The sequence below is a fragment of the Colobus angolensis genome, unplaced genomic scaffold (genome assembly GCF_000951035.1).
Source record: "Colobus angolensis palliatus isolate OR3802 unplaced genomic scaffold, Cang.pa_1.0 Scaffold91, whole genome shotgun sequence".
NCBI lineage: Eukaryota > Metazoa > Chordata > Mammalia > Primates > Cercopithecidae > Colobus > Colobus angolensis.
Window position 1 is genome coordinate 6,417,044 of NW_012123043.1, and position 13,489 is coordinate 6,430,532.

The following is a 13,489-nucleotide window of genomic DNA, read 5'->3' on the forward strand; positions in this document are numbered from 1 at the left end:
TCAAGTGATCCTCCTGACTCGCCCTCCCAAAGCGATTGGATTACAGGCATGAGCCACTGTGCCTGGCCAATTTTCTCTTTCCATGGAGCACAACCCTGACAGTCATACTAATAGGGTTAAAAATCTGTCATAGGAGAAGTGGAAAATGCCTGGATCTATTTCAAGGAAGTCACTACAGTTAAGTGGTGGGGTAACTCAAGAATCCAAGGTCACCAGGAGACTGAATAAGGACTATTGAGTAACTTGTCATGGAGAATAAACTATTCTCCTAAGGAGGCATGATCTACAGTGTCACATTCAACCAAGGTGCTTATTAAAATGCAGATTCCTGGTCTGGCCCCAGATCTACCAAATAAGTCAATAAGTTAATGGGGGTGAGACAGAACATTTGCATTTTAACAAGCTTCCTGGGTAAGACTAATGCACACTCATATTTGGTAACCTCTGTCCTAAAACTTGAAGCTTGAGATCCTTGAAATGAGCCACCTCACACCAACACTCAGAGTCCAATAACCATTTGAGAATGTGATGAAAGTGGTGGTACCTCATTCAGAAGCATGTATACAAATAGCTACATATAGCAGGTGCATACAATTTCATGGGGCTCACTCATTCCCTGAAGCCCTTCTGCAAACCCAAATGAAGATTCCCTACACTGGAAAATATAGACTCTGAAATGCCTTGAGGGAAGAGAAAGAGGATGATGTTAACAATTTAGGGAAAGCGGGCAGGGAAAGGAGACAGTTACACTAACTCATTAAGATTCTGAGTTGGCTGTGGTAACCCGTGCTTGTGGTTTCAGCTACAGGTTGAGGATGAGGTGGGAGGATTGCTTGAGCCCAGGAAGTTGAGGCTGCCATGAGCAGCCTCTGCTCTCCAGCCTGGGCCACAGATCAAGACCCTGTCTCTAAAAAAAAGAAAAAAGAAAGAAAGAGAGAGAGAGAAGAAAAGAGAAAAAAAGAGAAAGATTCTGGAGTCAGGAAAGTTTTGATCCCAACCCTGGCTCAGCCACTTACCAGCTGTGTGACAGCATCAAGTTTCTTAATCTCATCAGGACTCACTTTCTTCATTTGTCACATGAGAATAATATCTCCCAACAGGATTGTAAAGAGTCTTAAATGGGGCTGGGTGTGGTGGCTCATGCCTGTAATCCCAGCACTTTGTGAGGCCAAGGTGGACAGATTACTTGAGGTCAGGTGTTTGAGACCAGCCTGGCCAACGTGGTGAAACCCCATCTCTACTAAAAATACAAAAAATTAGCTGGGCGTGGCGGTGGGTACCTATAATCTCAGGACGCTGAGGCATGAAAATCACTTGAACCCGGGAGGCGGAGATTGCAGTGAGCTGAGGTGGTGCCACTGCACTCCAGCCTGGGCAACAGAGTGAGATTTGGTTAAAAAAAAAAGGAATTTTAAATGAGATAATACATTTGGATCTCGTAGCATAACAGTTGACATATCATTAATGAGAGAGAAGTGATATGGAATTTATTTTTAGGTCAACAGGTCAGTAAATGATCAGGTTATTATTCAAGGAACAAAAGACAAGAAGACACACTCCTTAGCATGTCCCAACAAGAATATTCATGCAGGTAAGGCAGCTGTAAGGAAACATTTCTGCAAATCACAACTGTCCAGTCCACCCATTGTGCTATCAAAATTTCCATTCAGAGAGAGACTTTCCTCAACATTGCTAGAAAAATCAGCATGCAAATGTGATGAGCATAGAAGAAACAAACCTGGTGAAATAAAATATGCGATAAAAGGACAAAGACAGCAGAACAAATGTAGGAAAGAATCTAATTCTCCAGAACTTCAGAGCCAAAAGGGGCCTCGGGGATCAGCTGACAAACCCCTTAGTAACAGAACCTTCCTAGCAGCCTTTTTTCCCCCACACTTTTTTTACATTTTGCCAAAGATAATATTCACTGTGATGTTGCAAAAGCTTTAGTTTACTTGTTGTGTTTCCTCTCTCCATAATTGAATGTTAGGGCATCCTTTTGTATTAGCAAATTGGTCTGACAAAAACAGCATTTTAAATGGTGAAAATACACATTCTCCCAGCTCTGAAATTCTCCTTGGACTCCAGTGGTTGACACTAATAATTTCGAGGTGATGGAGTTCCTCGAGTGCAGAGGGCGATAGAAGTTCATTCTTCCACTGGCAAAGAGAGAGAGCTGTCTCCCTGCAGTTTGGGAGATTGGGCAACCACTCTCTAGGGATGCTGCAGAGCTTGCTGTCCTCTCTCCTTCCAGACAGGTTGGCAGTCCCACTGAGAGCTGACTCCTCTTTCCTGAAAGTCTATGGGGTGGGGGTGGCGGGGGGAGTGCTGTGCATCCAGGTGCCCCCCTCTGGTATAACCTGAAACTAGAAGGCAACTATATTCCCGGCTTTTGAGAATACCGAGTCAGGGTAATGGGGACGACGGGACAAAGGCCAGGCAGGACATGCTGGAACTCAAGGCTCAGGCCTTGAGGTTTTTTTTCTTTTTTCTTTTTTCTTTTTTTTTTTTTTTGAGACAGAGTTTTACTCTTGTTGCCCAGGCTGGAATGCAGTGGCATGGTCTTGGCTCACTGCAACCTCTACCTCCCGGGTTCAAGTGATTCTTCTACCTCAGCTTCCCAAGTAGCTAGGGTTAAACGTACCCACCACCATGCCCAGCTAATTTTTGTATTTTTATTTTTAGTAGAGATGGGAATTCACCATGTAGGCCAGGCTAGTCTTGAACTCCTGACCTCAGGAGATCCACCCATCCCAGTCTCCCAAAGTGCTGGGATTACAGGCGTGAGGGATTGCACCCAGCCCAGTTCCACTGTTCTTGACAGCACCACCTTGGGCATACCTGGTAGGGACCCTTTCCTATGCTTCCCCCCTGTTCTCCGGGAGCTGTCCTGGGCATAGTCAAAGAGAGCCAGTGCCATCTCCCCAGAGCCTCTTTAGAAGGACCCAACTGGATTTGCTCATATTTCATTCTCATCTGTTTAGAAAGGAAATCAAAACAACTGCAGAGGCCAGGTGCAATGGTTCACACTTGTAATTCCAGCACTTTGGAAAGCTGAGGCAGAGGAATCCCTTGAGTCTGGGAGTTCAAGGTAATACAGCAGAACCCTGTCTCTACAAAAAACTTGAAAATGAGCTGGGCATGGTAGTGTGTGCCTGCGGTCCCAGCTACTTGGGAGGCTGAGGCAGGAGGATCACTTGAGCTCAGGCATTCAAGGATGCAGTGAGGTATAGTCATGCCACTGCACTCCAGTCTGAGCAATAGAGTGAGATCCTGTCTCTAAGAAATAATTAAAAATAAGCTTAAAAAAAAAACTGCATAATGCAAGGAGGCTACTTTGGAAGCAACCATGGTTGTTTCGGCAACCATGATCCTTATCATAAAGGCCCCATTACTTTCCTACCTGGGCAAAAGCATGTAACCCAACCACAACCTTGCCTCCCATTCTGGCCAGCTGTGGGGTGAGAAATTCTCTAAGTCTCAGGATTTTCCAATGAGCTGGTGGAAAAGATTCCTGATATTTGGTGAGTTTCTGTCAAGAAATCAAATCATGGCTGAGGATGGTGGCTTATGCCTGTAATCCCAGGACTTTGGGAGGCCAAGGTGGGAGGATCACTTGAGGCCAGGAGTTCAAGACCAGGCTCGGCAACATAGCAAGAACTTGTCTCTACAAAGATAATTAAAAAGAAATAAATTCATTATTTAAAAAAGAAGAAATCAAATCAGTCAAATGTGCACTACATTGCTCATCTCCATGCCCAGGCAGCCATTTATTAATTTATTGAAAACATGATTGAGCTCCTACTCTATGCCAGTTGCTGGGTTAGATGCTGAGGAGACCAAGATGAGTAAGACACTGCTCCCCCTCACATCTTGGGAACAGAAACTTAACAGCTGACTGCAATATGATAAAGTGTTGCAACTTGTATTTTGTTTCAACTCTTGGGCAAAAAGAACTTAACAGTTCATGTAAATTAAAAAAGCATAAATAATCAAAATGTTAATCCAAAAACCAGACTCTAAATATATTAAAGAAGTTTATTCTGAGCCAATACGAATGAATATGGCCCGGAAACACAGTGTCGGGAGGTCCTGAGATAGTATGTGGGAAGCAGTTGGGGACTACAGGTTTTTGTTTTGTTTTGTTTTGTTTGAGATGGAGTCTTGCTCTGTCACCGGGCTGGAGTACAGTACAGTGGAGCAATCTCAGCTCACTCCGCTTCCTGAGTTCAAGTGATTCTCCTGCCTCAGCCTCCCAAGTAGCTGGGATTACAGGCACATGCCACCACACCCAGTTAATATTCTTTTGTATTTTTAGCAGAGATGGGGTTTCACCATGTCAGCCAGGATGGTCTCAATCTGCTCACCTTGGCCTCCCAAAGTGCTGGGATTACAGGTGTGAGCCACCATGCCAGGCCTGCAGTTTGGTTTTCTACATTTTAGGGAGGTAGGACTTGCAAGCAAAGTCATAAATTAATACATGGAAGGTATACGTTGGTTCAGCCTTCAAAGGCAGGATATCTTGAAGTGGGGGAGCTTACAGGTTATAGGTGGATTTAGAAATTCTTTAATTTGTCATTGGCTAAAGGAGGAAAGCTCTGTTTAAAAATCTGGAGTCAGCAGAAAAGGATGTTTTAGATAAGGAATTCTATTAACCAATACACTGGGTTGCAGCGACCTGTAGGAGTGTGTGAATTACCCCTTGTCTGGCATGGCCTTAGGTCCTGTTTATAATTTAGTATCTTATTGTCACGAAGAGTCCATTTTGTTAGTCTTAGTCTTATGCTCTCTGTTTTAACATTAATGCTGGTCAGCTGTGCTGAAACTCCAAAAGGGAGAGGGTATAATGAGGTATGTCTGACCTCCCTCCCCTCATGGCCAAGAACTCAGTTTTTCAGGTTTCTCTGGGGTCACCCGGGCAAAGAGGGGGTCCATTTAATTGGTTGGGGGGCTTAGGATTTTATTTTTAGTTTATGAAAACAAGGCAGGCTGGGTGTGGTGGCTGACACCTGTAATCCCAGCACTTTGGGAGGCCGAGGAGGGCGGACCACCTGAGGTCAGGAGTTCAAGACCAGCTTGACCAACATGGTGAAACCCCATCTCTGCTAAAATACAAAAATCAGCTGGGCATGGTGGTGTGTGCCTGTAATTCCAGCTACTCGGGAGGCTGAGGCAAGAGAACTGCTTGAACCAGGGAGGCAGGGGTTGCAGCAAGCCGAGATCGCACCACTGCACTCCAGCCTGGGAGACAGAGTGAGACTCTGTCTCAAAAAAAAAAAAAAAAAAAAAAAAATAAACATGGCAAAGGCAAGGAGCCCCTCAAGAACAACTGGAATTTAATAATTGAACACTGTCAGCACTCTCTGCTTCTGCCTGTGAGTCTACCTCATTCTCTCTCAATAGAGGCCAGTCCTGTCCATGTATTGGAAATCAAGGCTGCCACCAGTCCCTGAGCTTAATGTCTCAAACTCCAACACCTGAAAGCACTTAATTCTTTCTTTCTTACTGTTTGAAAAATTCTTAGGAAGCTGCACTGGTTGGTCCATCTTGTGTCAGGTGCCTACCCTTGGTCCACCCATCTGATAAATAATATGTCCACTCTTACAGAAGCCATTTGCTTGTCGGGGAGAAGGGACAGCAGAATCGGGTAAAAGAGGGTGAGTGTTTTTAAGTCAACCCCAAGAGACGAAACATCATTTTCTTCCCTGAGTAGGGCTGCCAGACACAATACAGGATGCCCAAATATTGCATAGGACACAATTATACTAAAAAAGTATTCATTCATGTTTATCTAAAATTCAAATGTAGCTGAGTATCCTGTATTTTTATTTATTAAATCTAGTAACCCTATTCCTGGGGCACTTTAAGGAAAAAGGAAATATCTGGTTTCTGGATGGTTTGAAGGCAGTGCTGCGCAGTGACTACATTTTCCAGTTTAGTTTCCTAAACTAGAAGATTTGGACAGCCATACTTGGGAAGGTCAGGACCCCAGGCCACAGCTATCCTGCAGGTGACATACAATTTCCTACCTATTAGGGATAGTGCAAGCCTTCTCTCACCTCTTCAAGAAAGTATATTAAAATCAAGAGAAAGTGACAGTATTTTAGGGCTAACTTTGAGCTTGCTCTAATTTATTTGTTATGTAAACCCTGCTCAAAACTCAAAGTAGTAAGAATTCATGGGTCAAGAGCACTCAGACCTAACTGTTATCTATCTTGTTGCTGGGGCCACAACCCTGGGTTCTCAGGAGAAACACTCTAGTCTGACTGGGTCACATGCCTAAGTACTGGAGAGAGCAGACATCAGTCAAATGTAACAGGCAGTAGGCACTCCCAGAAGGGAAAGCAAGATGCTGCCAGCAGAAAAAGGCAGAAAGGATGCTTGGGGAGGCCAAACCAGCAGACGTTCCTTCTGATGATGTTGAGAGAGTTCTGTTCACATTGAAGAACTGGTGCTCTCTTGTCCCTGCCTGTGGTGCTGCAGACCATAGAAGGGAAAGCTGGCCAACTGAAGGCTTCACTGATCACTAAGCAGTCCCCCAGGTGGTGACTCTCCACAGAGATGGCATGACAACCAGGCCTACCCCAGTCAGGTGTGAAAATGAAGAAAGAGATTTGCTGGTGCTAAGAATGTTCAAAACACTTCTGGAGCAATTCACCTTTTAAAAATAGGCTGGGCGCGGTGGCTCAAGCCTGTAATCCCAGCACTTTGGGAGGCCGAGACGGGCAGATCACGAGGTCAGGAGATCGAGACCATCCTGGCTAACACTGTGAAACCCCATCTCTACTAAAAATACAAAAAAATTAGCCAGGCATGGTGGTGGGCACCTGTAGTCCCAGCTACACGGGAGGCTGAGGCAGGAGAATGGCGTAAACCCGGGAGGTGGAGCTTGCAGTGAGTGCCACTGCACTCCAGCCTGGGCGACAGAGCGAGACTCCATCTCAAAAAAATAAATAAATAAATAAATAAAATAAATTAGAGCTGGGCATGGTGGCTCACACCTGTAATCCCAGCACTTCAGGAGGCCAAGGCGGGTGGATCGCTTAAGCTCAGGAGTTTGAGACCATCCTGGCTAACACTGTGAAACCCCATCTCTACTAAAAATACAAAAAAATTAGCCAGGCATGGTGGTGGGCACCTGTAGTCCCAGCTACACGGGAGGCTGAGGCAGGAGAATGACGTGAACCCGGGGGACAGAGCTTGCAGTGAGCCAAGATCACACCACTGCACTCCAGCCTGGGTGACAGAGTGAGACTCCATCTCAAATAAATAAATAAATAAATAAAATAAATTAGAGCTGGGCATGGTGGCTCACACCTGTAATCCCAGCACTTCAGGAGGCCAAGGCGGGTGGATCGCTTAAGCTCAGGAGTTTGAGACCAGCCTGGTCAACATGGTAAGACCCTGTCTCTACAAAAAATACAAAAAGTAGCTGGGTGTGGTGGCACATGGCTGTAGTCCCAGCTACTTGGGAGGCTGAGGCAGGAGGATTGCTTGAGCCCAGGAGGCAGAGGTTGCAGTGAGTCGAGATCACACCATTGCATTCCAGCCCGGGCAGCAGAGTGAGACTTTGTCTCAAAATAAATAAATAAATTAGAAACAATTCAAGGCTACATCCTTATTCATGTCATTCTGACTTCCTTGCATTGCAATAGGCATTCCTGAGTGGGAAGGAAGATTCCTGACTGGATGAGGAGACAGCCAGTGCACAAACTGCTGCAAACAACTGGCCACCACAGCCAGCAGGAAGTGGCCGCCACTCCTACTCCACATGAATTATTGTATTGCTTTACTTCCCTGCAGAACTGGGGTGGCTGGGGTTGTGTCTTCATCCGAGTAGGTTCATAGGTGTGGGTCTTTTGTGTGTGCATCACCCATCACCTGGTGCGTGACAGAGACAATAAGAGGCTCGAGGGCAGGTACCTGGACTTGGCCCCAACCACCTGACCTTGCCTGAATTGAGGATAAAGGGAGAGGAGACGGGCCTGGGTCTAGGATACTTGGAATCAGGACAACCATCCTGCTTACTGACTTATTGGGTAGCAGTCCCTGTACTAGGGAGGCTGAGGCTGGAGAAACGCTTGAGCCCAGGAGTTTGAGGCTGCAGTGAGCCGTGATCACATCACTGCACTCCAGTCTGGGTGACAGGGAGAGACCCTGTCTCAAAAAGAGAAATAAAATAAATAAATAAATAAGGCTGGGCACTGTGATTCATGCCTGTAATCCCAGCACTTTGGGAGGCCGAGGCAGGTGGATCACCTGAGGTCAGGAGTTGGAGACCAGCCTGGCCAACGTGGCGAAACCCCATTCCTACTAAAAATACAAAAATTAGCCGGGCATGGTGGTGCATGCCTGTAGTCCCAACTTCTCGGGAGGCTGAGGCAGGAGAATCACTTGAACTGGGAGGCGGAGTTTGCAGTGAGCTGAGATCACGCCATTGCACTGCAGCCTGGGTGACAGAGCAAGACTCCGTCTCAATAAATAAATAAATAAATAAAACAAAATAAGTAAGATGACTGCTCCAGCTCCTGCCATCACATCCACAGTCCAATCAGTCAGAGGGGTACAGGGGAGGTGAAGCATATGCCTCGGACTTTAGGGAACTACCCAGAAGTGGCACTCGTCCCTTCCACTCATATCCCATCAGCTAAAACTCCATCACAAGGCCACAGCTCACCTCACAGGAAGCTGGGAAGTGTAGTCTTGAGTCAAGGAGCCAGATGCCTTGCTGAGCTTTGAGATTCACTATAAAGGAAGAAGGAATGGGTATGTGTTTAGGAGCTGTAACCATGCCCTGTTACATGGTTGTTTCTGCATTCCCCCTGCATGCAAAGCCAGGACTTACTTCCCAGAATTCATTCCTGAAAATGCTCAGATCTCCAAAGGTGGTGCAGGAGTGTGGAAAGGCTTGCAGCATTTGGATGGAGACAGGACCCGGCGCTGGAGTGGGCGAGGAGGCGGGAAACAACCTCCTGTCATGCTCTTCTTGCTCAGCTTTGGGAGGCTGAGCTTTGGCACATCCTTCCCTCCCTCTCACCCCAGCCTCTGCGGCCCCCAATTCAGCTGACTCCCAACCAGTCTCCTTCTTTCCTCTCCCACCTCAGGTGCACCTTCCTGGGCCACACCCCCAACCCCTCACACTGTGGGAAAAGCCAAGTATCCAAAACAGCAAGCCAGGTTTTCCTGTGGTGGCATGGCAGCTGCCCCTTGGGAAAGATAGTCCCCTTCAGCCACTGAGAGAAAGCTGGACTCCCCAGCAGCTGGCCCCAGCAGGTCCCTCACATGTAGAGGTCCTCCTCCTCCTCACAGTGGCACAGCTCCTTCCGCTCCCTCAGCCCAGGGAGCAGGAGAGACGGAGAGGAGGGGGCAGTGGGCGGGACCCCAGGATCTTCCCCAAGACAGCAAGGCTGACTGGAACACTCACTTCCCTCTGACCTTCTCTTCTGGCCTGGCCTAGCCTACAGACCATGTCACCTCCACACATTTTCCTTTCACAGCTACCCCTCTCCCACCTCCCCAGTCTCTCATCACCCTCTCAGAAAGCTCTCCCTGACCCTGGCAGGCATCTGCCTGCTCTAACAACCCCCCCACAACTTTCTGACTGAGGCCAGCCAGGGCCAATAACCGCCTCCCTGAGCCATGCCTTCTTAATATAACCTTCTCTGAAAGAGGAAAGCTAGCTAACAACCCTGTTCTGCTTTGATGAGCTGACCCTGCTTTTTCTAGTCACAGGGGCAGGCTGAGGCCAAATTTTCCATCCGTGGAGAAAGGCCAGGGTAGGGGGATGGGGGGTGGCCCCACGGGCCAGTCCGCCTCCCACTTACTTGGTTTGAATTAGTGGGTGCCTTAAAAAGGAGCAAATGCAGCCTGGTTCTCAGAGCTGGGCCAGGCGCAGCGCAGGGAGCCAGGCAGAAAGCCGAGAGGAAAACACATTTCATTTTGATGGGAAACAGATCTGAGAAGGGAAAAAATGAGAATGAGAGAGGAATGAAGCCCCGGCACTCCCAGCAGAGCAGCTGGAGGCCTGCCTGGTGTGGCCTCCCACGATGATGCTGCTCACCGCCCTCCCGGCCCCACCTCCCGCATGCCACAGGGTTGCACGTCCATGTGCACGGCCGTCTCACTGCCCTGTCCCTCATCGGACCCCCACAGCAGCCCTGAGCGGTAGGCTGACCAGAGTCACTAGCACAGCGGATCAGCCAGATCCTGTCGTTCAAGAGCAGCAGCGCGAGAGAGGAGGGGCAACAGAGGCCTGAGAATTAGAAACTCAGTGACGGGATCAGGTCTCCAGTCTGCAAGAGATTTGCATGTATTTGCCTAAGTTATGCAGCAGCAAAGACTCTTTGCCTATATTTAGATGTAATAAAATAATCGTATCCTTTTGAAAACTGAGATGGGGCTATTCTAAGACAGCCAAAGGTTACCTGTTCATGTATGATGCATGTAAAACTGTATGGAGAATTACATGAACAACCTATAATCACTCAGGACCCCGGAAAAAATTCTCTTTTCCATTTCCTCCACTAGTGGAATTTCTCACCTCGTAAAGTGGGGAAGTAGGATCCCTCCCCACTTTACAAGGTGAGAAACTGCCTCCTATCCCCCCAACAATTAAACCCTAAGGCTATTGTGTTTGCCATTAAGAGAAACATTGGCCCCAGTCTAGGGATGAAGGAAATCAGGCAGGGTACAGGAATACACGAGCATCATAAGCTTAGTCTGCAAGAAATGTAGTTTCTCCTTTCCCCTTTCTAGTCCCACATGGAGCTTTCATGATGCCTGCAGGTGAGGGCCTATGGATGCCAGGCACTGTATGGGGTGCAAGGGTTACAGACATGAGTATGACCTCGCCCTTGGCCTCAGAGTCCTCAAAACAGGTGCATAAAATGATCCTATCAGTATAAAATAGTAAGACAGAATTATGTACAGAGGAGGAGTGCTTGGCCTGGAGAGTGGGGGTGGGAATTCCATGAGCGTTTCCAGGAGAAAAAAAGAAGCAAATGGAGCACAGTCTTAGCGGATGAGTAAGAACTGGCGGGGTGGTGACGGCACGGAGGCATGGAAAAGCAAAGCAGGAGACTGTCCTGGAAATTCGGGCAGGGGCCGGTGGAGCTGAGGAGGGTTTTGTGTGTCTGCCAAGGGTTGGCTCACTGTCCTGCAGGCCAAGGCAGCTTTCAGGTGAAGAGTGATTCGGTCACCTTTAACAAGGGTGTTTTGGGCTGCACCATGGGCTGGAAGGCTGGAGGGAGGTCAGAGAGGAAGCTGCTGCGAATGTCCAAAAGGTGATGAAGGTCTGAGCAATGGTACCATAGGGAGGCGGGTGGAGGAGAGAGCAGGACTAAGAAAAATCAGAAAGTGAATCAATAGGACTGGTTGGTAGGTGACTCTAGAGGGCAATTGTAAGGAGGAGGAAAGCGGGACATGAAGGAATCCAGCAGACAGACATTGTTTTCTCTGTTGGAGAGATCCGGAAGTCAGAGAGGATGAAGCTGTCCAGTAGACAGGAGAAGAGTAAAATATTTTATTTTCCTTCCAATGGCCAGATAGAGCTGTTGGGCAACCCCTCAGCTGAGATGCTCCCCTCATTGGAGACTCTGTAGCTCCAGCTGCTTGCAAGCTCAGGCAACATTCTGCAGCCTCTGGAGGATTTAATTCAATTCAACAAATGCTTATTGAACAGCTACTCCACATAGGGAAAGGAGAATCTAACCATGATTGAATACTTACATTGTGTTCCCAGAGTGTTAAGTGCATTTACATGTAATCTCTTCTCTAGTCACCATCCCCTCATCCCTGAGAGGTCATCACCCTCCAGGGGCCTGAGAGGTCAAATCATTTGTCCGAGTTTGGATGGTAAGTAAGGGGTAGTGCCAGGAGGTAAACCCAGAAGTTGTGACTTATCACTAAGTCACATTGTTCCACAATGAAGCCAGGAGGTTGCAAGTGACAAATACACTATTTTAAGCAAATCAAGGAATGCCTTGGCTTATTTAACTAAAAAGCACATGAGTCAGCTGGCTCCAGGCACAGCTAGATCCAGGAGCTCAAAAGATGCTGTCAGTTCTCTCTTGCACTTGCTCATAAATGCGTAAATCCATCTCACTCCCATTTATGTTCATCTTGGCTCATACATAAGGCAGCATAGCATGCATAGCATAGCATGACCGTTTTGGAGTCCCACAGCCTGGGTTTCAATCTGGACTCCACCACCTGACTAGCTGGATGATTTCAGATGAGCTGCTTAACTTCTCAGTGCCCCTGTTTCCTTGTCTGTAAAATGGATATAATAATATGATTACCTCTTAGGATCCTTGTGAGGAGTAAATTAGATCATCCACACAGTGTACTTGGAGCAGGGTCTGATCCAAAATCAGCACCCCACTATATCAGCCATTGTTCTTTCCATCTCTGCCTCTGTTGAGGTGAGTCTCATTCTCTCCTGTTAGGTGCCTTCCTCCATGTGGCCCAGAGAGATGGCCCCAAGCAACCCCACCTTACATAATCCTTTCAGCCTCTGGTCTCAGGAAAAGAGCTCTTTCTCCGTGTATGGAGGTTGCGTGCCCATCCCTGCAGCCATCTCTGAGGCCGGGGGCTGCATCTTCTGTGCTGCTCTGTGGAGGTAGAGGTGGGACACCATGACTCACAGCCCACCCTGGGGCATATAGAAGTAGAAGAGGGAGAGTTCGTTAAAAGATGGGATGCTGTGAAGACAAAATAACATAAGTCCACTGTTCTATGCTAGTTGCCATTATGACAGAGTGTGACAAAAAGTGAGTACGGCAGAGTCTCCTCTTCATGAAAACTTCTATCAAAGTAGGAAAGATGAGACAAGGACACATTTATCCAGAAGGCAGACTATGACAAACTCCATGAGAGAAAGACTGTTAAGATCCCCTGCAATTTTCAGGAAAGAAAAGATCACACATGGTTGGGTGAATCAGTAACCAGTCTGATGAAGGAGTTTGGCTCCTGGAGATGGTGTCCATTCAGCGAGTACAATAGCATAGGGGAAGAGGAGCTCCTAGTTTGATAGCATAGGGTAGAGAAAGGAATCCTGAGCGATGAGGCTGGAAGGCAGAGCTGGCAACAGCACACGAACAGAAAGGAGGTGGAGGTCAAGGACTGTTAACTCAGGGGACTAGAAAAGAAACAGTCATACATAGATATTGAATTATCAAGACAGAAGGCAGGGGATGCATGATGTGGAATAGGCTGTGAGTCAGATGCTGAGGTCACTTAGAAAGTTCTGGGCTGGGCACGGTGGCTCATGCCTGTAATACCAGCACTTTGGGAGGCTGAGGTGGGTGGATCGCCTGAGGAAATCGAGACCAGCCTGGCCAACTTGGTGAAACCCCATCTGTACTAAAAATACAAAAAATTAGCCAGGCATGGCACCTGTAGTCCCAGCTACTTGGGAGGCTGAGGCATGAGAATCGCTTGAACCTGGGAGACGGAGGTTGCAGTGAGCCCAGATTGCATTATCAGACTT